This window comes from Mus caroli, unplaced genomic scaffold (genome assembly GCF_978045245.1).
Source record: "Mus caroli unplaced genomic scaffold, Mus_caroli_1 scaffold_3, whole genome shotgun sequence".
Taxonomy (NCBI): Eukaryota; Metazoa; Chordata; class Mammalia; order Rodentia; family Muridae; genus Mus; species Mus caroli.
In genome coordinates this window covers 45,408,960-45,432,154 of record NW_028227258.1, presented here as the reverse complement: position 1 = coordinate 45,432,154, position 23,195 = coordinate 45,408,960, and positions in this window count along the sequence as shown.

Sequence of the window (23,195 nt, the reverse complement as noted above, 5' to 3'; positions counted from 1 at the left end):
TGTATAATTTGTATGCTCATCCCATTTATGGCAAACACATAAGGATAAAAATTATCTGTGAAATGTTTTCTCTGTATTCATCTAGTTCAACTTTCTCCCCTTTAGTTCTTCGGTTAACTGCTGTATTTATATTTCTCTTTTTGTGTATTCCTCAACTGCCACAGACCCTCTGGGTCCTGTGCCTGCGTAACGGTTCTCTAGAGTAGATGGGCAAAGATTAGGACGTGACAGACAGACAAACACACAAGAGAGGTGTTGAATCTGAATGTAATTTTCTGGTCAAGCTTAGACTAATTATATTACAGCAATTATCATCAATAGTAAAACATAACAGATAAGGTACATTGAAGTTTCCCAGGTGCAAAGGGAGTGACTGCAAAGTTTACACTAGGGATCAGCATCCCTCCAGATGCAAGAGGAGTGACTTCAAAAGGACTATGTTTATCTTAGAGATTAGCACCTGCTCAGGTAGGCGAGTTTAGCACTTTAGAGTTAATTGGGCTAGAGGGGTATTAACTCTTGCCTGGCCTCAGGAATAAAGCAGTGTCAAGGACTTTTAGCCCTTGTTAATTCTTATCTATGTCTGGAGAATTCCCATTTATCAGTATAGTTACTTAATTTGCTATTGGCACGGAACATAGTCTGTAATAAGAATTTCTATCTCAGTGAGAATTCCAGTCTCTTTTTGTAGATAGGTGAAATAATGACTAGTACTTAATTGGTTATTGAATAGGTTAAACTCCTTGTTGCTATCTGGAATCTAAGAACACTGGGAAAAGGCTTTAGCTATGTTAGAATACAATCTTAAAAGGCATTACAATAAGGTAATACTAAATAGAGTGCACGTGAATCTATATATTAGACTAACGTGGTGGAAATTAGAATATTATGGGTTGGGAGAAAACGCCAAACTCCGGGAAGGGAATTACCATGGAACTCTGATCCTCATGAACAGCTTCCAGGCTTTTCGCCTGTTAAACTGATCCAAACTGGAGGGCCGACTTTCGTCAGACTTCCAGGAGAAGAGTCCTAGGAATTCATTTCTCATGAGTAGCTTTTTGGCATTACTGCCTCAAGCTGGCTCCACCAGAGTCCCTTGGCACTCAACCACCTGGTTGAAAAACAAATTCTTTAAGAATAATTTATCAAAGGATAAAATTATATAAAAATGTGCATCAATTAAACTACTAGCTAAAAAAAAATCCATCTGGTTTTTTACCATACAGATGACCATACCTGGATAACTCCTGTTGGGCTAATCTTGGATGTCCTCTGCACAGACAAGGACCAGCTTGAGGAAGGGGTGTTTGGGAGCAGTTGATGAATGACTTGTAGTCAGTGATGGATGCAAGCTGACAGCTTTGTGTTGTGTTCTGCTCAAGACAGTACTCTCTTGTAGACCCAAACCCAATCTTTTATATTACATAAGCTACTGCCTTAGGTATTGCATATCAATTCAATCATTTATGCAGTTTTTTTTTTGTTACCCTACAAATCAGCATCTTATACTCTTAGCTCCTTGAATGTAAAGACAGAGCCATATGGCCAAAGCTGTTTGCTGAATTGTGCTACTTGCTGAGGATAGAACATAGCCTCATTCTTCTATTAAATTATCACTAGCTTTCTGTTTCTAAGTTTTTCACTGCCTAATCTTGGCTATCTTGGAACTTGCTCTATAGCTAGACCTTGAAATTAGACACAGAGTCTATGTGACAATGTCTCTCAACTACTGGGATGAAAGGTATATACCACCATACCTGGACCTAAGCTTATTATCACCTAAAACTTGCTCTCTCCCAGACTGGTCTTGAACTTAGAAATCTGCTTTCCTTTGTCTCCTAGGATGAAAGGTATGTACCACCATTCAGGACCTAAGCTTTTCATGGCTACTATTCCGAGAGATCTGGACCAAAAGTCTATGTCTTCAATGCATAAGATCTGGATAACAAGTGTGACTTCCATTTCTGGATTATAGTTCACTACAGATAAAAGGTCCAAACTATTCCCTGTTCAACCACAAATACAAACAATAAACTTAGCTGGTAGGATCTTTCCCTGTGATCACCACTCCCTGAATGTCTTTACTTCTTTCCTTAATATATTTCTGACAAAGAAGGTTTATTAGTGCAGATGCCTCTGTTCCTTCAAATCCATAAATCCCCTCATCATAATTCATATTGCATTCTTTTTTCATATTAGAGAAACCCTGTGAAAGGCAATTCCTACATTGATTGATATATTCTTGAACTCATGTTTTCAGAGGTATTTCCCACAGCCTTAAGGATGGTCCTGAAGCTTACAGAGTTATGATTTTGCTGAGGAACACCAAGCACATTCTAACTTCCTGGGATCATGCTATTTCTGATTACTATGGAGTCATTAACATTGGCAAAGAGAACATACCCAGAAGGAGGAACATAAAATAAAATATATGCATTGATTTACAAGCAAGCCTTATGCCTTCAGCAACCTTTATCATTCAGGATAGTCCATGTCCTGCTGGCTCTGCTCTGGGGATCAAACAGTGTCACATGTTCCTTCCTGAGGTCATGCTGGACCTGGCACTGCTTCTCATTAATTGTTGATCCTCCCTCTCTGCTCATTACTTGCCTCTCCTCTTCTAATAAGAGAGCAAAACACTATCTGAATATCAGGATCTTCATTCTGGAGCATTATGACTTGCAAGCATAGTCAACTCTTATCCAAAAAAATACAATTATACAATTATGTTTAATAATTTTATTCCAAATGGTATGTGTTGTTTTTCCTCCATATCTATACCATAGAATCTTAAGATGATGAAGAAAGTTTGTATCTTACCCAGTTTCATCCTGATTTTCTTTTTTCAACAACCAAAACATTCAATATGTTTTTTGCATTTATTTTACTTTTCTTTTATAGAACAACTAACTTTATCTTTGAAGTATATAAACACAACTGTAATATGTTTGAGGGTATTATTATGCAAAACAAAGTGGAATCTGACCCTCATGCTTATATTTGTCAATCTCAACATATGAGAAGCAGTAACAAAAGGATAGTTATAAGTTAGAATCCCACATGTCTTAACGTTACATGCTTGGTTTTTTTTTTTAAATAAAAAACAGAAATAATACACAATGACGGGGAAAATTAAGTTCCATCATTTGCAAAACAAAATCCTTAGAGTGAATTTATACAAAAAGAGATTAATTTTCTATAAAGAGACAGCAATCTTCAACATTTTCCCATCATACCAAGAAATCAAAATAAAACAGCTAATTGACAACTAAGAATCCATCAATTAAATATACAAAATTTCCATATATGAACACAGAACACTGACTTAATTCCATATTTTTATATGAAATTACACTGTGACCAAAATAACATAAAAAAAGGAATTTAATTTGGGGATTAGGGATTCAGAAGGTGAGAGTCTATGACCATCACGGTGAGGAGATTGTCAATAGATATGCAGGCATGGCTGTGGAGTAGTAACTAGAAGATTATATCTGGTCAATAAAAACAAGATTGGGGTGAGAGGTGGAAGAAGAAAGGAAGAAAAAAAAATAAAAGAGGAAAAGAGAGGGGGAACAATAGAGAAAGAGGGACAGAGAGAGAGAACATGATAACGGAATTGTGGGGGTGTTTGAAACCTCAGTCCACCCTCAGCGACCATTTTCTTGGACAAGATCATACCTCTTAATCCTTCCCAAATAGTTACACCAACTGGGGAACACACATTCAAATACATGAAATTATAAGGCCATTCTCATTTGAACCACTACCATATCACATTAAAAATATACATTTTTATTAAGGATTTATCTATAAAATTTTTATTTAAAAATTTTATTTTAAAAATGATTGAAACTGCAGATGTTACAAATATGTGTCATATTTTAATGCGTCTCTACAAAAATGTGATGTGAAGAATTTTTATTTTCTTTTTGTAAGGAAAGACTAGAATTTGGCAATATATTTGGAAGTAGAGAAATAACTTAAAACATTCATCAACCTGAAGTTGTGTTGAGAAAATGAAGAGTTTCTTCACTCTACTTCTGCCTTCATTCACTTCTACAGTTAATACGAATCCCTACTTTCATGTCCATTTTGTTAACGGCATAATATATTTTAGGCTTCAGAAAATGGTAAACATTCACATCCAAATGATCAAAGGTACCTTTAAGTCCAGTTATATGGTCCTATATTAAACTGTGGATTTCCCCCTAACCTCTTTGTTTATTTAATTAATTATTTTATACATCCCAAATGTTGCTCCTCTCACAGAATTCTCCACCCCTCCCTCTCAAGTATGAGTGGGTGCTCTCCCTCTCAGGCAAACAAGCGCCCTTACCCGGGCATTGAGTCTCTACAGGATTAGGTTCATCTTCACCCTCTGAGGACAGACAAGGCAGACCTCTGCTACATGTGTGCTGTGAGCCATTGACCAGCCTCTGTATGCTGTTTGCTTACTGGCTCAGTCTCTGGGAGCACTCAGGGGTTCAGGTTAGTTAACACTCTTGCTTTTCCTATGGGGTTGCTATCTCTTTCAGCTCCTTCAATCCCTCCCTTAACTATTCTATAGGGATCCCCAACTTCGCTCCAATGTTTGGCTGTGAGTATCTGGATCTGTCTCAGCCAGCTGAAGGTAGAGCCTCTCAAAGGACGGTCAGGTTAGACTTCTCTCTGGAAACACAACATAACATTAATAACAGTGTCAGGGTGTGGTGACCACCCCATGGGGTAGATCTCAAATTGGGCAGGTCACTGGATGGTCTTTCCTTCACTCTCTGCTACATTTTTGTCCCTGTATTTCTTTTACAAAGGGACAATTAGAAAGATCAACCCACCCTCAAAATTTTGATCCTCCTAACTAATTATAGAAAGATCTGCAGTAAATGATGCAGTCTTGCCTCAGAGGATTTCAGTTTAATTTATCCAGGGAAAGCATTAGAAAGTGCCACTATATGTATCAAAAGATGGCCTAGTCGGCCATCACTGGAAAGAGAGGCCCATTTGACTTGCAAACTTTATATGCCCCAGTACAGGGGAACGCCAGGGCCAAAAAGGGGGAGTGGGTGGGTAGGGGAGTGGGGGGTTGGGGTGGGTATGTGGGACTTTTGGGATAGCATTGGAAATGTAAATGAGGAAAATACCTAATTTTAAAAACTTAAAAAAAAAAAAAAGAAAGTGCCACTATGGCATATTAAACCAGTAAGTTATTTTTCCACTTTCTTCATATTTAATTTTTCTCATACAATACATCACAACTACAATCTCATAATTCTACTCCTCCTAGTTTTCCCCAAACCTCTCCTCTCCCTCAGAAACTCTGCTCCTTTGTTTCCCTTCAGAGAAGAGTCAGCCTCTTATTCCAGCATCAAAAGAGAGTCTTGTGTTTTCAAACACTTCCTTGGACTTTCCTTGCTTTCACTTTATATTGTCATGTTAGTTCTTAGAGATTGTATTTATGCAATCATCTTTTCTTCTTCCACTATCCTCCAAACTCTATAATTACTAAAGTGCAACTTTGTTCCCTAGATTCCTCTTAGACAGACATCAGCATAATTTAATCACTCCAGGAATACATGTAAATGAATGGCATTCTTCTACTGTATTTATAAAGACTGATAGCTTACCTTCATTTCTCTTGCTTGATAGAAAAACCTATTATCACCAAGGACATGTTTCCAAATTAAATTCAGTTTTAACAATGGACTTTGATTGTGAAGGTTTCAAACAATAATTTTATTCATAAGTCTTCCTTATGTATACAAAACATTGAGATTTGTGAGAATTAACTTTTTCAATGTAAATTTAATTTACATGAAGCTTAGGAAAATAGCTCAGAATCCTAGGTGCCCAAAGTTACTCAGATAAATATAACTACCCTCTCTATCACTGTAGAGATCATTACTGGGTTACTACAATCTTTATCATGATGTCCATTAGATTAAGAAACCTGATTATTTTGCTGTTTTTTAATCTAAAATGGAGATAAAATATCTTGATAATTACTTATGTGTATATAATTCATGTAGTTGGAATTTTTAAAATATTTTAATTGAAACAGAATTATAACACTTCTTCCCCTTCCTTCTTTCCAGTCCCTCCCAGGCACCCTTCCTCCTAGAATTATATATGTGTGTGTGTGTGTGTGTGTGTGTGTGTGTGTGTGTTTACAACTACATAGATAGAATCTGCTTATTATGTTTTGTTGTTAGTGTGTATATGATTTCAGGGATGACACCTCTGATTTGGAGAACCCACAGGGATTCATCCCAGAAGAGGGTAATTCTCCCTCTCTGAGCAGTCATTAGTTACCTGTAGTTCTTTGTCTAGGGATGGAGCCCTATGATATTTTCTCCCTTCCACCTTACTATGCCCATTGATATTGACACTTTAATATCTGCTCACAAATATATACTATGTATAAATTATACTACCATTATATTGAACTCCTTTCCTTTTAGAATTTCTTTTTAGTTGAAATGTCTAGTAGATAAGAAAAGGACTATGAATAAGTCACTCCTTATTCTTGTTTACTTAATCATATTAGTATAAATAATATTTAGTTTTGCATTTAATATAGTTCCTTTAAATTATGACCAAATTATTAAGCACTAAATTGCATTTGTTCAGAAAATTTCTCCAGTGTCTTTTTGCTGTTGTTGTTGACTCCATCACTAATAAGTAAATTTTTGTCAGATTTGGTTCTAGGTTCCCTCTTGTATTCAATTTGTCTCTGTGCATATATGTGTGTAGGTCTGTCTCTTCATCTCTCTGTGTCTCTGTCTCTCTTTCTCAGTGTGTGTGTGTGTGTGTGCTGACACCATTCTGGTTTTATTAGTAACTTCATGGTTCTTTGGTATTCTTTAAAATTGAACACTGAATAATCAGCTTTGCTTTTTTTGTTCCTTTGGAGTTTTTGTTTGTTTGTTTGTTTTTGTTTTTTAGAAATTTTTTGGCCATTGTGGATCTATTGTGCTTCTACATAAATTTTAACATTTGTACTTTGTGCTTCTAGTTGTGAAAAGGCAATTCTCTGCAATCTAGTGTTTGCTTTCATTTACACTCCTATTTAAAAAAATATGGATTCTGATGGTCCATGAATATGGAAAATCTTTCTATCCTCTTGTGATGAGGTTATAAAAGATCATTATATTCCATGCCATCAGAAGGGTGGAGAATATGTAAATCTAGCCATATAAATTGTCCAAAACTATAGACAGGAGAATCAGAGAACCAGATAATGAAACTTCCAAAATAAAGTCAAAAGTTTGGAAACAGTGGTTGGATAAAATGCTGCCAGTGTAAGTAAGTTTTGGAGCCATATCCAGATGATCAGAATACTGAAGTTAGAGGGCAGGAGGAGGCACTAAGGAAAGAATGTAAATTCAATTGCATATTATGCTTCCATTCTATTAAAGCCTTCAAGGAATGTCCACTAACCACCAATACTTGGTAGAAGAAATCTTTTTTAAGTTTTATTTTGCCAATGGCAATCTCTTCAGCATACATATCCACAAGTGTGCACAGAAACCTGTTTAGCCAGTGTTTTAATTGGGGTTTCTATTCCCTCACAAACATCATGACCAAGAAGCAAGTTGGGGAGGAAAGGATTTATTCAGCTTACACTTCCATACTGCTGTTCATCACTAAGGAAGTCAGGACTGGAACTCAAGCAGGTCAGAAATCAGGAGCTGATGCAGAGGTCATGGAGGGATGTTCTTTACTGGCTTGCATCCCCTGGCTTTCTCAGCCTGCTCTCTTATAGAACCCAAAACGACCAGCCCAGAGATGGCATCACCCACAAGGGGCCCTTTCCCCTTGATCACTAATTGGGAAAATGCCTTACAGCTGGATCTCATGGAGGCATTTCCTCAACTGAAGCTCCTTTCTCTATGATAAATCCAGCTGTGTCAAGTTGACACAAAACTAGCCAGTACAATTGACCCCTTGTCAACTTGACACAAACACATCACTAGTAAGCCTCAACCCTTACTTTCTTATTCATCCCCAAGATCTAAATAACTTTAAAAGTCCCAGTCTTTGCAAATTCTTAAAAATTTTCTCTCTTTTAAAATCCAAAGTCTTTACAATTAAAAGGCTCTTAACTGTGGGTTACACTAAAATACTTCCTTCAAGAGGGAAAAGCATCAGGGCACAGTCACAATGAAAAGCAAAATCAAACTCCTACTGTTCAATGTCTGGGATCCACTCACGAACTTCTGGATTCCTCCAAGGGCTTGGGTCACTTCTCCAGCTCTGCACTTTGTAGCACACACTTCATGGGCTCATAATTAAGCACATCTCTATGATCATTGTGGTAAGCACAATGTATCTTAAACACATACTACAGGTTTTCATCTGAGCCTACACTAACAATATCTTTATTTCTGTTCTGCACAACCATGTCTATAATAAGAAAGTATATTCTGTTGGCAGGAGATCTGGTTGACTCTTGACGAACTTTTGTATTTTCTAACTACTTGAGTTTTTTGGCATCTACATAGATGAGTTCCTTGTTCCTGAACTCATGTTCACATGTATTCATTAACTTCCCCAATCTATTCTTGCAAAGGCTACTCTCTGAGTAACTGTGCTTTATGCACTTTTCTGAGAATAATTATGTGCCCAGGGAAATTGCATGATTTCTATTCTATTCTTCATATAACTTTCTCTAGTTGATTCAATAACCATACTATCAATTCCATCATACATTTTAATAAAATTCACCTTAGAATTATTAAGAAATTTCAATTATGCCATTACCACATCCAGTACAGACAAAGTGATAGAAAAAGCTACTAAGAGAATGCACAGTATTATCCTGGAGGAAAGGGATCACACCACAGCCAGTCCCAGGAAAGACAGCAGAGGTTGTAGATTCTGTCACACTGGTCTATGCCAGGCATACAGGACTGTCTCCTTGGGTCTTTCCCACAAGGGCAGCCATCTGCAAAATACTTAGTCTCCACTCCCTAGAACAAAGCCATTGTATTAGTCAGGATTCTCTAGAGTCACAGAACTTATTGATAGTCTCTATATAGTAAAGGAATTTATTTATTAATGACTTACAGTCTTCAGTCTAACTCCCAACAATGGTCAGTAGTAGCTGTGAGTGGAAGTCCAAGGATCTAGCAGTTGCTCAGTCCCACACAGCAAGCAGACAAAGGAGCGAGAAAGAGACTCCCTTCTTCCAATATCCTTATATGGTCTCCAGCAGAAGGTGTAGCCCAGATTAAAGGTGTGTGCCACAACATCTTTAATCCTGGATGACCTTGAACTCAGAGATTTCCCTGTCTTAATCCTCTGGTATCCATAGCCACTATGGCTCAAGATCTCCATACCAAGATCCAGGTCAGAAACTTCTATCTCCCAGCCTCCAGATTAGGGTCACTGGTGGGTGATCCTTCTAATTCTGGATTGTAGTTCACTCCAGATATAGTCAAGTCGACAACCAGGAATAGCCACTATAGCCAGATATATCATAATCCCATTTTTTTCAAATTGACACATAAGGTTGAACATTATGCTTTTTGAAAAAAAATAAACAGATTGTAATAATGTAGGATAATTACCTCTGCCAAAATTATGTGCGCTGCAGATTTTTAAAATTCAGTAGGCAACCTGCATCCACCATGCAATTTTATCTATGATAAACATACATGTCAAAACTGCAAGTTAATCCTTCTCACCCCAATCAGATGGATATCATCAAGAATATAAAATATAATAAAAGTTGTCCAGTATATAGGTAAATATAGTATCTAGTATGCTACTAATAAGAATGTATATATGTTCAGGCACTGTATATAGAGGTTCCTCTAAAAGCTTCATAGAACATTCAAATTTAAAAAATATATATATATACAAATATATATATATATATATATATATATATATATCACATAAAAGGCCACACATAGGAGAGATGGCCCCTAGTTCATCACAGGGGAGTTACAGAGTATGCAAATAAGACCAGTGTCTTACTTAAAAATGCAAAAATATCAGAAACAATTCATTATTCTGTATAACTAATATGCTCTACTAAACTTAATTAACTTAAAATAATTAATATTTTATTGCATTTAATAAGAAAACATTTACTTTTATTTTAATTTATAAAATTTGATTCTTATAAAAATGTCAGATCTTTGGAATTCTTTATATAAAATTCTAAATTGTTCAAATAATAGACTAAATTCTATGATTCTTAAAAATTTATTTTTTGGTAATGTTAGAAACAAGGTTTTACATCATTTTAGAATTTAATAATATTTAATTAAATAATTAGCTTAAAATATATAACAACTAACTTTATATTAATTACCTTAATAGCTCTTTATTTTTTATTTTTTGCTGATAATACTATGTATATTGGATAAATGAAGGTAGGATGAGTTTATTTTTCAGAATCTCTTGTTGATGCTACACAAATATACAATTACCGTATATATTCAGTGCATTGAACTATAAGTCAAATAATTATACTAAAAATGAGTTCAATTTTCTCCGCTTTGACCAGGATTTAACATGTAGACTTCAAGATAAAAAATCACATTTTAGGGATATGATCAGACACAATAGAATTAAAAGACTTAAAATAGCATGTTGAGGGTTTCATGTGAACAAGTGGAAATGACAGATTAGTTAAAGATAACAGTAAAAGACAAAGGAGGACAAGGATAAGAACTGTTAAAAATGTCTATCTATTAAGGTAAGATTAACTTTTATTCACCAGATGAGTTGTGATTTCCAAGGCTTACTGCTGAATAAGCTTACCTTTCTAGTTCTTTCTGAACTCTGGATGGCTGGTTCAACTCAGCTGTTCTGACTCCAATTTCTCTCCAAGATAAACGATTCAACCTATCTTCTGACCTTAAACTAACTATGTCAATTTCTTCTAATCTTCAGGTTTCTTCTTATTCTCTGGTTTCAACTGTCTCTGCTGACCTGCACTAAACTTTATAAACTCACTAACAAAGTCAACTCCACTCTACTGAACTCACTGCACTGACTCCCAACTGACTGGCTCTACTGCACTAAACTCAACTGACTGAACAGAACTGACTCCCAAGTGCTGGGAATAAAGGCATATTCCACCACACATGAACCTAAGCTTTTCTGTAACTGGAACTTGCTTTGTCTCAGGCTTCCCTTGAAGATCTGCTTGCCTCTGTCTCCTAGGATTAAAGGTGTGTCTGTATTCCAGAAAGAGCAGCCATGTTGCTGAATTAAATTGCTCTACATATTATTTTGCCCACTGTAGGATCTAGGCAGCGTCTCTTAAGTTGACTCTCATAATAAAATATCAAAAATCATAAGCATGGTTTACATCAAGTAAAAACACATGGTGACCAAGTCCTTGAAAAGAAGACTCTGTTGTAGTTACATAACTGCCCTTATGTATGAGGCCCAGATATGTCTTTTCTCATTAGCTATCTCTCAATCTCCATTTTAATGATCTCCCAGTCCACAACTAAGTCTCTCATAGTGTACATTTTTACATCCCAAGGGGGTCAGCATAGATTTATTTATATAAGAAAGAAATGAATCTCAAAGCATATCCTGTGGGGAAATAGTTATATCACTAAGTGTTTATAAAATGGATTGACAAATAAGATCTGAGAAGTCATATACTGTATAGCTTTTCTCTTAGTAATTAAAAATCTTTATTATTATATGTTCAAATATAAATTCAGAATAAAGAAAAGTTATTTCATTTAATATTAATGAGCATTTTGCTGATCCCAAAGCTTTTAAAAATATTAATACAAGTTATAAAAAATTATAAATTGTGAACTGTGGTATATTAAAATCTCCAGAATAATTTTATTTTGAATAGACATTGTCAAGATTGGGGGAATTGAATACTCTGAAAGTAACAGACTTTGTATTTACTAACTAAAATGCTTATTTAAATGTACTTCATTTTTAATACACATGAGTATACACTGACTGTTATGATGACTTAGAATGCTATCTTAAGAAAGAATATATTTTAAAATTTCACAAATTTGCTGATAAAGCTTAATTTTCTCTAAATTTCCAAATAATTAGCATATGATATCTATCAATAATTTTTTTTAAAATAAAGTAAATGCATACTTATTACACACACAATTTCTATTTACTGATTATATAAGAAAGAGGTTTATATCATGTTCAGAATGATTTTGGATTTCAAGTCCTTTATAGTGTTCTTTATAGCTAAGAACTAGAAGTCATATCCCACCTGATGCTCTTTGTTTTTTTGTTTTGTTTTGTTTTTCAATTATTTACAAAATTTTATTTTTTAATGTACATTTCATTTTATTTTTTTTAATTTTTAATATTTTTATTACATATTTTCCTCAATTACATTTCCAATGCTATCCCAAAAGTCCCCCATACTGCCCCCCACTTCCTTACCCACCCATTCCCATTCTTTTGGCCCTGGCATACCCCTATATTGGGGCATATATAGTTTGCAAGTCCAATGGGCCTCTCTTTCCACTGATGGCCGACTAGGCCATCTTTCGATACATATGCAGCTAGAGACAAGAGCTCCAGGGTACTGGTTAGTTCATCATGTTGTTCCAACTATAGGGTTGCAGATCCCTTTAGCTCCTTGGGTACTTTCTCTAGCTTCTCCATTAGGAGCCCTGTGATACATCCAATAGCTGACTGTGAGCATCCACTCCTGTGTTTGCTAGGCCCCAGCATAGTCTCACAAGAGACAGCTATATTTGGGTCCTTTCAGCAAAATCTTGCTAGTGTATGCAATGGTGTCAGCGTTTGGAGGCTGATTATGGGATGGATCCCTGGATACGGCAGTCTCTAGATGGTCCATCCTTTCATCACAGCTCCAAACTTTGCCTCTGTAACTCCTTCCATGGGTGTTTTGTTCCCAATTCTATGAAGGGGCATATTGTCCACATTTTGGTCTTCATTCTTCTTGAGTTTCATGCGTTTAGCAAATTGTATCTTATATCTTGGGTATCCTAAGTTTTGGGCTAATATCCACTTATCAGTGAATACATATTGTGTGAGTTCCTTTGTGATTGTGTTACCTCACTCAAGATGATGCACTCCAGGTCCATCCATTTGGCTAGGAATTTCATAAATTCATTCTTTTTAATAGCTGAGTAGTACTCCATTGTGTAAATGTACCATAAATTCTGTATCCATTACTCTGTTGAGGGACATCTGGGTTCTTTCCAGCTTCTGGCTATTATAAATAGGGCTCCTATGAACATAGTGGAGCATGTGTCCTTCTTACCGGTTGGTACATCTTCTGGATATACGCCCAGCAGAGGTATTGCTGGATCCTCTGATATTAATATGTCCAATTTTCTGAGGAACCGCCACACTGATTTCCAGAGTGGTGGTACAAGCTTGCAATCCCACCAACAATGGAGGAGTGTTCCTCTTTCTCCACATCCTCGCCAGCATCTGCTGTCACCCGAATTTTTGATCTTAACCATTCTGACTGGTGTGAGGTGGAATCTCAAGGTTGTTTTGATTTGCATTTCCCTGATGATTAAGGATGTTGAACAGTTTTTCAGGTGCTTCTCTGCCATTCGGTATTCCTCAGGTGAGAATTCTTTGTTCAGTTCTGAGCCCCATTTTTTAATGGGATTATTTGACTTTCTGGAGTCCACCTTCTTGGGTTCTTTATATATATTGGATATTAGTCCCTTATCTGATTTAGGATAGGTAAAGATCCTTTCCCAAACTGTTGGTGGTTTTTTTGTCTTATTGATGGTGTCTTTAGCCTTGCAGAAGATTTGCAGTTTCATGAGGTCCCACTTGTCAATTCTCAATCTTACAGCACACGCCATTGCTGTTCTATTCAAGAATTTTTCCCCTGTGCCCATATCTTCAAGGCTTTTCCCCACTTTCTCCTCTATAAGTTCCAGTGTCTCTGGTTTTATGTGAAGTTCCTTGATCCACTTAGACTTGACCTTAGTACAAGGAGATAGGAATGGATCGATTCCCATTCTTCTACATGATAACAACCAGTTGTGCCAGCACCATTTGTTGAAAATGCTATCTTTCTTCCACTGGATGGTTTTAGCTCCCTTGTCGAAGATCAAATGACCATAGGTGTGTGGGTTCATATCTGGGTCTTCAATTCTATTCCATTGGTCTATTTGTCTGTCACTATACCAGTACCACACCATTTTTATCACAATTGCTCTGTAGTAAAGCTTTAGGTCCAGCATGGTGATTCCACCAGAGATTCTTTTATCCTTGAGAAGAGTTTTTGCTATCCTAGGTTTTTTGTTATTCCAGATGAATTTGCAGATTGCACTTTCTAATTCGTTGAAGAATTGAATTGGAATTTTGATGGGGATTCCATTGAATCTGTAGATTGCTTTTGGCAAGATAGCCAGTTTTACAATGTTGATCCTGCCAATCCATGAGCATGGGAGATCTTTCCATCTTCTTTAATTTCTTTCTTCAGAGACTTGAAGTTTTTATTATACAGATCTTTCACTTCCTTATTTAGAGTCACGCCAAGATATTTTATATTATTTGTGACTATTGAGAAGGGTGTTGTTTCCCTAATTTCTTTCTCAGCCTGTTTATTCTTTGTGTAGAGAAAGGCCATTGATTTGTTTGAGTTAATTTTATATCCAGCTACTTCACCGAAGCTGTTTATCAGGCTTAAGAGTTCTCTGGTGGAATTTTTAGGGTCACTTATATATACTATCATATCATATGCAAAGAGTGATATTTTGACTTCATCTTTTCCAATTTGTATCCCTTTGATCTCCTTTTGTTGTCGAATTGCTCTGGCTAGAACTTCAAGTACAATGTTGAATAGGTATGGAGAAAGTGGACAGCCTTGTCTAGTCCCTGATTTTAGAGGGATTGCTTCAAGCTTCTCACCATTTACTTTGATGTTGGCTACTGGTTTGCTGTAGATTGCTTTTATCATGTTTAATATGGGCCTTGAATTCCTGATCTTTCCAAGACTTTTATCATGAATGGGTGTTGGATCTTGTCAAATGCTTTTTCCACATCTAACGAGATGACCATGTGGTTTTTGTCTTTGAGTTTGTTTATATACTGGATTACGTTGATGGATTTCCGTATATTGAACCATCCCTGCATCCCTGGGATGAAACCTACTTGGTCAGGATGGATGATTGTTTTGATGTGTTCTTGGATTCGGTTAGCAAGAACTTTATTGAGGATTTTTGCATCAATATTCATAAGGGATATTGGTCTGAAGTTTTCTATCTTTGTTGGGTCTTTCTGTGGTTTAGGTATCAGAGTAATTGTGGCTTCATAGAATGAGTTGGGTAGAGTACCTTCTGTTTCTATTTTGTGGAATAGTTTGTGAAGAACTGGGATTAGATCTTCTTTGAAGGTCTGATAGAACTCTGCACTAAACCCATCTGGTCCTGGGCTTTTTTTGGTTGGGAGACTATTAATGATTGCTTCTATTTCTTTGGGGGATATAGGGCTGTTTAGATCATTAACCTAATCTTGATTCAACTTTGGTACCTGGTATCTGTCTAGGAACTTCTCCATTTCATCCAGGTTCTCCAGTTTTGTTGAGTATAGCCTTTGGTAGAAGGATCTGATGGTGTTTTGGATGTCTTCAGGATCTGTTGTTATGTCTCCTTTTTCATTTCTGATTTTGTTAATTAGGATGCTTTCCCTCTGCCCTCTAGTGAGTCTGGCTAAGGGTTTATCTATCTTGTTGATTTTCTCAAAGAACCAGCTCCTTGATTGGTTGATTCTTTGAATAGTTCTTCTTGTTTCCACTTGGTTGATTTCGCCCCTGAGTTTGAATATTTCCTGCTGTCTACTCCTCTTGGGTGAATTTGCTTCCTTTTGTTCTAGTGCTTTTAGGTGTGTTGTCAAGCTGCTAATGTGTGCTCTCTCTAGTTTCTTTTTGGAGGCACTCAGAGCTATGAGTTTTCCTCTTAGAAATGCTTTCATTGCGTCCCATAAGTTTGGGTATGTTGTGGCTTCATTTTCATTGAACTCTAAAAAGTCCTTAATTTCTTTCTTTATTCCTTCCTTGACCAAGGTATCATTGAGAAGAGTGTTGTTCAGTTTCCACGTGAATGTTGGCTTTCTATTATTTATTTTGTTATTGAGGATCAGCCTTAGTCCATGGTGATCTGATAGGATGCATGGGACAATTTCAATATTTTTGTATCTGTTGAGGCCTGTTTTGTGACCAATTACATGGTCAATTTTGGAGAAGGTACCATGAGGTGCTGAGAAGAAGTTATATCCTTTTGTTTTAGGGTAAAATGTTCTGTAGATATCTGCCAGATCCATTTGATTCATAACTTCTGTTAGTTTCACTGTGTCCCTGTTTAGTTTCTGTTTCCATGATCTGTCCATTGGTGAAAGTGGTGTGTTGAAGTCTCCCACTATTATTGTATGAGGTACAATGTGTGCTTTGAGATTTACTAAAGTTTCTTTAATGAATGAGGCAGCCTTTGTATTTGGAGCATAGACATTCAGGATTGATAGTTCCTCTTGGAGGATTTTACCTTTGATGAGTATGAAGTGCCCCTCCCTGTCTTTTTTGATGACTTTGGGTTGGAAGTCAATCTTATCAGATATTAGAATGGCTACTCCAGCTTGTTTCTTCATACCATTTGCTTGGAAAATTGTTTTCCAGCCTTTCATTCTGAGGTAGTATCTATCTTTTTCTCTGAGATGAGTTTCCTGTAAGCAGCAAAATGTTGGGTCTTTTTTGTGTAGCCAGTTTGTTAGTCTATGTCTTTTTATCAGGGAGTTTTGTCCATTGATATTAAGAGATATTAAGGAAAAGTAATTGTTGTTTCCTATTATTTTTGTTGTTAAAGTTGGCATTCTGTTCTTGTGGCTGTCTTCTTTTAGGTTTGTTGAGGGATTACCTTCTTGTTGTTTCTAGGGCGTGGTTCCCGTCCTTGTATTGGTTTTTTTCTGTTATTATCCTTTGAAGGGCTGGATTCGTGGAGAGATAATGTGTGAATTTGGTTTTGTCGTGGAATACTTTGGTTTCTCCATCTATGTTAATTGAGAGTTTGGCTGGGTATAGTAGCCTGGGCTGGAATTTGTGTTCTTTTAGTGTCTGTATAACATCTGTCCAGGATCTTCTGGCTTTCATAGTCTCTGGTGAAAAATCTGGTGTAATTCTGATAGGCTTGCCTTTATATGTTACTTGGCCTTTTTCTCTTACTGCTTTTAGTATTCTGTCTTTATTTAGAGCATTTGTTGTTCTGATTATTATGTGTTGGGAGGTATTTCTTTTCTGGTCCAGCCTATTTGGAGTTCTGTAGGCTTCTTGTATGTTCATGGGCATCTCTTTCTTTAGATTTGGGAAGTTTTCTTCTATAATTTTGTTGAAGATGTTTGCTGGTCCTTTGAGTTGAAAATCTTCATTCTCATCCACTCCTATTATCTGTAGGTTTGGTCTTCTCATTGTGTCCTGTATTTCCTGGATGTTTTGAGTTAGAATCTTTTTGCATTTTCCATTTTCCTTGATTGTTGTGCGGTTGTTCTCTATGGAATCTTCTGCACCTGAGATTCTCTCTTCCATCTCTTGTATTCTGTTGCTGATGCTCGCATCTATGGTTCCAGATTTCTTTCCTAGGTTTTCTATCTCCAGTGTTGCCTCATTTTGGGTTTTCTTTATTGTGTCTACTTCCCTTTTTAGGTCTAGTATGGTTTTGTTCATTTCCATCATCTGATTAGATGTGTTTTCCTGTTTTTCTTTAAGGACTTGTAACTCTTTAGCCATATTCTCCTGTAGTTCTTTAAGTGAGTTATTAAAGTCCTTCTTGATGTCCTCTACCATCATCATGAGATATGCTTTTAAATCCAGGTCTAGCTTTTCAGGTGTGTTGGGGTGCCCTGGACTGGGCGAAGTGGGAGTGCTGGGTTCTGATGATGGTGAGTGGTCTTGGTTTCTGTTAGTAAGATTCTTACGTTTACCTCTTGCTATCTGGTAATCACTGGAGTTGTTATAGTTGTCTCTCTTCAGAGGTTGTTCTTCTGGTGATTCTGAGTACCATCTATCAGCAGACCTGGGAGACAGGCTCTCTCCTCTGAGTTTCAGTGGTTAGAGCACTCTATGCTGACAAGCTTTCCTCTTAAAGGGAAGGTGTACAGATATCTGGTGTTTGGACCTCCTCCTGGCCGAAGAAGAAGGCTAAAAACAGGACCTTTCCCAGATGCTGTGTTGCTTTGGCAGGTCACAGAAGCTGTCAGCTTCTGTGGTGCACACTCTCACCTGTGCAGACTAAGTTCCTAAGTTTGGTGGAGTCCTGGATCCAAGATGTGCTCCCTGCTCCTGAGGCAGAGGGCTCCTGTGCAGGGCAGACCACTGTCTTCCAGCTGGGAGGGTGCTGGATGTCTGCGGCCCCAAAAGGGTGCTGCCTCAGTGTCTCTGTGGCTCCAGCCAGTCCCAGAAGCTGTTTGCCTCTGTGGTCCTCACTCTCACCTGTGCAGACTAAGTTCAGCGGATTCCTGGAGCCAAGATGGAGCTCCCTGCAGGGCGGACCACTGTCCTCCGGCTGGGAGGGTGCTGGATGTCTGCGGCCCCAAAAGGGTGCTGCCTCAGCGGCTCTGTGGCTCCCGCCTGTCCCAGAAGCTGTCTCGATGCTCTTTGTTATATCAATGCTGAGTTTACAAAAAAACTACTTAGTAAATAGAATTTAGCAAATCCATACATATTGGTGTGAACAAAGGTAAGAAATATTTTTTTCGTATTTGATAGCAACTCTCTTAATGCAATAAATAGATTATAATTTAGGAGGATGTAAAATTCTGACCACATATTCATATGGATGGTTATATCTATCATATCATAATGTATGAATATTGAGCATTATTTTATAGGAATTTTATCATGCACTTTCTTATCTAGGACTTAATGTGTTTATATAGCAGAACCATAACCAAATTAAATTACCCTCTAGATAACTAGACATTTCATATCTTACAGAGAAAGCCATCATGGTCCCTATAATCCCTAATAGTTCTAAAATGAAATATCTAAATGTTTAGTACAGGTTGTATGGAATTGGTAGTTTAAATTGTTCTGTGAGGGTGGTGATTCCTGGAAAGACTGTAGATTAGGTTTGATGAACAACATCTGCTATTCTATTATACATTCTCATTTGTACAATGATAGAGTTATATTTTTTTCTTAAATTTCCTGTGGTATAGAATCTTTGTCTTTATCTTTGTTCACGTTTTCTGTCTATTCAACGTGCTGTTGTTTAACCCCTTACTCTTGTAGATGATGGGAGACCTTTGACTTTTTTCTGAACACATTTGACTATTGTCTGACGATCACCAAATAAAAAGAAAGTATAAGCAAAAGGTAAAATAAGATTTCTGGAATCGAGATTTTCAATTGGAAACTGCCAAAGAAAAGTATTGACATTCATTATTGGGAAAATATCTCTGGTCCTGGAATGGCAACTAAAATTACATTGCCATGGTTGAACATAAAATAGTAGGCTAATAATCTGTCAGATGGAAACCTAGAGAAAAGACTTTTAGCTGCCCTAGGATATTTCAAGCAAAGAGGTATTGTAGAAAGAATGTATGAGAACAAAATGAGGCATAAGACAGAAAAAGTGCCATCTTTAGGGAAAAAAAATAGCCCTTGCAAATACTGCTGAGGTGAGCATCACTGGGCTAGCAAAGATGTGGCCCTGTAATAAGGCCTCATATTCTTCCATGATCACTTAGATAATTTCTGAAAACCTCATGAACCCTGCTCTAAATCCTCAGCCAAATCTCCTTTATGCAATAGAGTCATTTCCCAGCCTTCATTTCAAAAACATACCTATATTTATTTATTAATACATGAACCAACTCCAAAGGCACTTCTCTGTTTCCAGGTACTTGTATAACAATCATTCTTTCTCTCTTAGCCCCCTTGGGTTGCTACAGTGGAATATCAACAGTCACTTCATTTTAATAGAATTTTAATTGAATTTCTCACTACTCTGTAGACTAGGACTTCAAAATCCATGATGTCTATAATTTGTATGATTTCAACTTTCAGTACAACAGTTTGAACCTTACACTTTATGGCTAGGTAGAATGTTGTTCACAATAAGCATAGTGAAGAGGCCTACCCCATAATCATTGTACAATAACAGCATTAATCTATTCCTAAGGATGAATGACTTTTAAGTTACCCAAATGCCACTCATTTGTATCATAAAATAGTCGTACTTAGAATGACCATTCAAGATGTGAACTAAAAGAATGTAAAGCCAATCAAAAACTGTGAAGGGAGGCGGGGGGGGGGGCTGTGGAGGTGAACCTTGTGAAGGAAAAAGTGGGATGGAGAGTGAAGTGCTACAGGCACCAATAACACTGCACCCTAATGCTGGTTTCCATAGCCTGATTCCTGGGCTTCACCACATGCTCAATTGCCTCTCATCTCCCATCCTGGGACCCATTCCCCCATATAAAATAACTCCACAAAGATACTTAAGTAAAAGAGGCTTACCACTAAACTTGATGACCTGAATTTGATACTAGAACCTAGATAATGGAAGAAGCAAATCAACTCCCCTCTTAGTTGTCTTCAGAAAAATCACACGAGTCTGTTGAGGTGGCAGACACAGGTGTGTGTACATCTTCCTCATACATATGCAATAAATAATTAAATTAATCATTTCTAAATTCATCCAAGAAACAGAAGTAGCACATTGGATCCTCCTGCTATATTAGTGGCTATGTTGCTCTCCTGAAATCCTTCCTCAAAGGGACTTCAATCCCCAGATATTAGAAAAAATATTATGCAAAGAGTATGCCTATTCTGAGTATGCAAATCATTTGCAAATATGTTCGTTTTTAGAAAGAATGACTGATAGGGATGCAAAGATTTATTGCTTCTTCGGGATTTAGGATAACATCCTCAACTTGAGAGCTTTCTACAGGGTTTCTTTAAACCTCATTCAATTATCATTGTTTAGCTCATCCAACCTGTCTCAACATGACTCAACACTTTTTTGTATTCAGAAATTTCCTCCTAGATCACACCTTCACATCTCCATCTGTTTCCTTTGGGAACACCCTCAAAATAGACCTGCTGTCTTAAGAGTAAGTTATAGTCCTTGGTATGATTACTTTCAAAATATCAATGTAATTCTAAACTGTAACTGCCAACTTACTTATAGTAATATGTGCTTATTTTATTGTCATATATGTTAAGAAAATGAAGTAATCTTAACCTATTAAGAATTCTGTCGTAAGTGAAAAGCATGCATTACAGTGGATGAACTGTCAGTTACCAAAGCTGCATGAAAATATTTATATAACTACTTCTAATTTTGTGGTTCATCCTAGATAATTGAAGCTATGGGCAAAGACTATAAGATAATTAGAGCCTATTTTTAGCAAAAATTTTATGTAAGTGCTAGGGGCCATATAATAGGAAGTGGCTAATCTAAAAGCTTGGTAACTTACAAATGTATGGACTCAGACTACTTCTATGAAAATTTTTGTAAAGAGTGGTACTTCCCATATTAGTGAAGATACGTATTAATCATTAAAATAATGTGTTATACACGTGAGTATTTAATAATTTGGGAGATAAACAATAGACATAATTAAAACCTCAATAATGAAAACAAAATTATTTTGGCACAAAGAGTAAGGATATCCCAACAAAGTCCTCTAACTGTACATCATTATTAATGAATAAGACCATGTTTAGGATTATACTGGATATATTGGAAGTCTATGAGATGGGAAGAAAGGCAATAGGGAGAATTAGCTCTTCCTATATGGAGGGACCATACCTTTCCTGAAGGCCCAACTATAGCCCCCACACCTAGCTACAACTCTGACTGGAAGCACCCAAGAGAAAAACATGAGAAAGTGGAGCTGGATGGAACCCAGGCCCCAGGCAATCCTCCTCCAGAGATAAGAGCAGGCATTGACACACATACTCCCCATTGACAGGCACTCTCCCCTAAGCCCCCAGACTACTGGCATCTGGAAATACTCAATGTCTAACTTCCTTCCTTTTCTAAGAGCATGCACTTGAGGTGTTCAGAAACAAGCACACACACACAAAAAGAAGTTCAAACACTTGTGATACATAGGGTAACCTTACAATATAAATGAAATAGATGTCTTGGCAAACTACTCTTTTTAAAATTTAATCTATAGTTCCTGTCAACTCTAAATTTTTAAGGTTCAGTTAAGGAATCTCATAAAATTGTATAGATCTTAGTCTGGTGTTACAATCATATTGATGATAGAATACTTCACCAGAATCTGGGTCCTGGATGCTACATTTTCCTGTAAATGTTGGTACTTCAAAGTGATTTAACCTCTAAAAAAAAACCCAGCTTTCAGAGTAGCCAAAGTTCCAAGTGCCTTTTATGTGGTTATAAAATCCTGTCGTATAAATGATGCATTGCACAGAAATGTTATAAGCCAGGGGGATTGTGAGGATCTTGACAGCAATCAAAAGTTTAATTTTGAGGCTGTGAGGGGAAATAAGATTTATCACTAGTTTTGAAAATTACATAATAAAATATAATGAAAACTACTAATAATAAAATAATGTCTAATGATACAGACTAGCTTTGCCTTACTTAAAGTTTGGCAGTAACAAGGCATTTGACCACAGTTTGTATGTTTCTATACTTTTTGTTTTACATGTGGACATGCAATCAATAGTAATTTATCTTTGCCCAACTAATGTGCCCTTCAATAAGGAAACCAAATATTATATTTAAGAGAGGAAATCCATCTAATTTTTTAAAATTATTGACAGCAACAAATTCATATTTCTTTTGTGAAATAAATAAAAAATATTTATGTGAAATTTGGAGTAAACTATATATCAACCAGATATATGAAAGAAAAAAGTTATTTTTATTTTCAATACCTAAATATTTTTTACATTTAAGCCAACTTGAAATGCTTTATATATACCTAGTATTTGTCATATCTTAGATCTCAGAAAAGGAAATTTTGGCAAAGATTTTTTTTCATATATTTGGAAACATTTAAAACCTCAAAGAAAATCTACTAGTTAGAGGAACTTAATAGTAAAACAGTGAAAAATCAGACATAAAATATTCAATCATGTATTGTACAAATTTAAACACATTAAACTCAATTATTTAAAACTATGAAATGTATTAAAATTTAAAATCTCTTAGTAGTTCTCATTATATTTTTGTCTCTCAGGAAATAAAATGATGATAGATAGGATATAA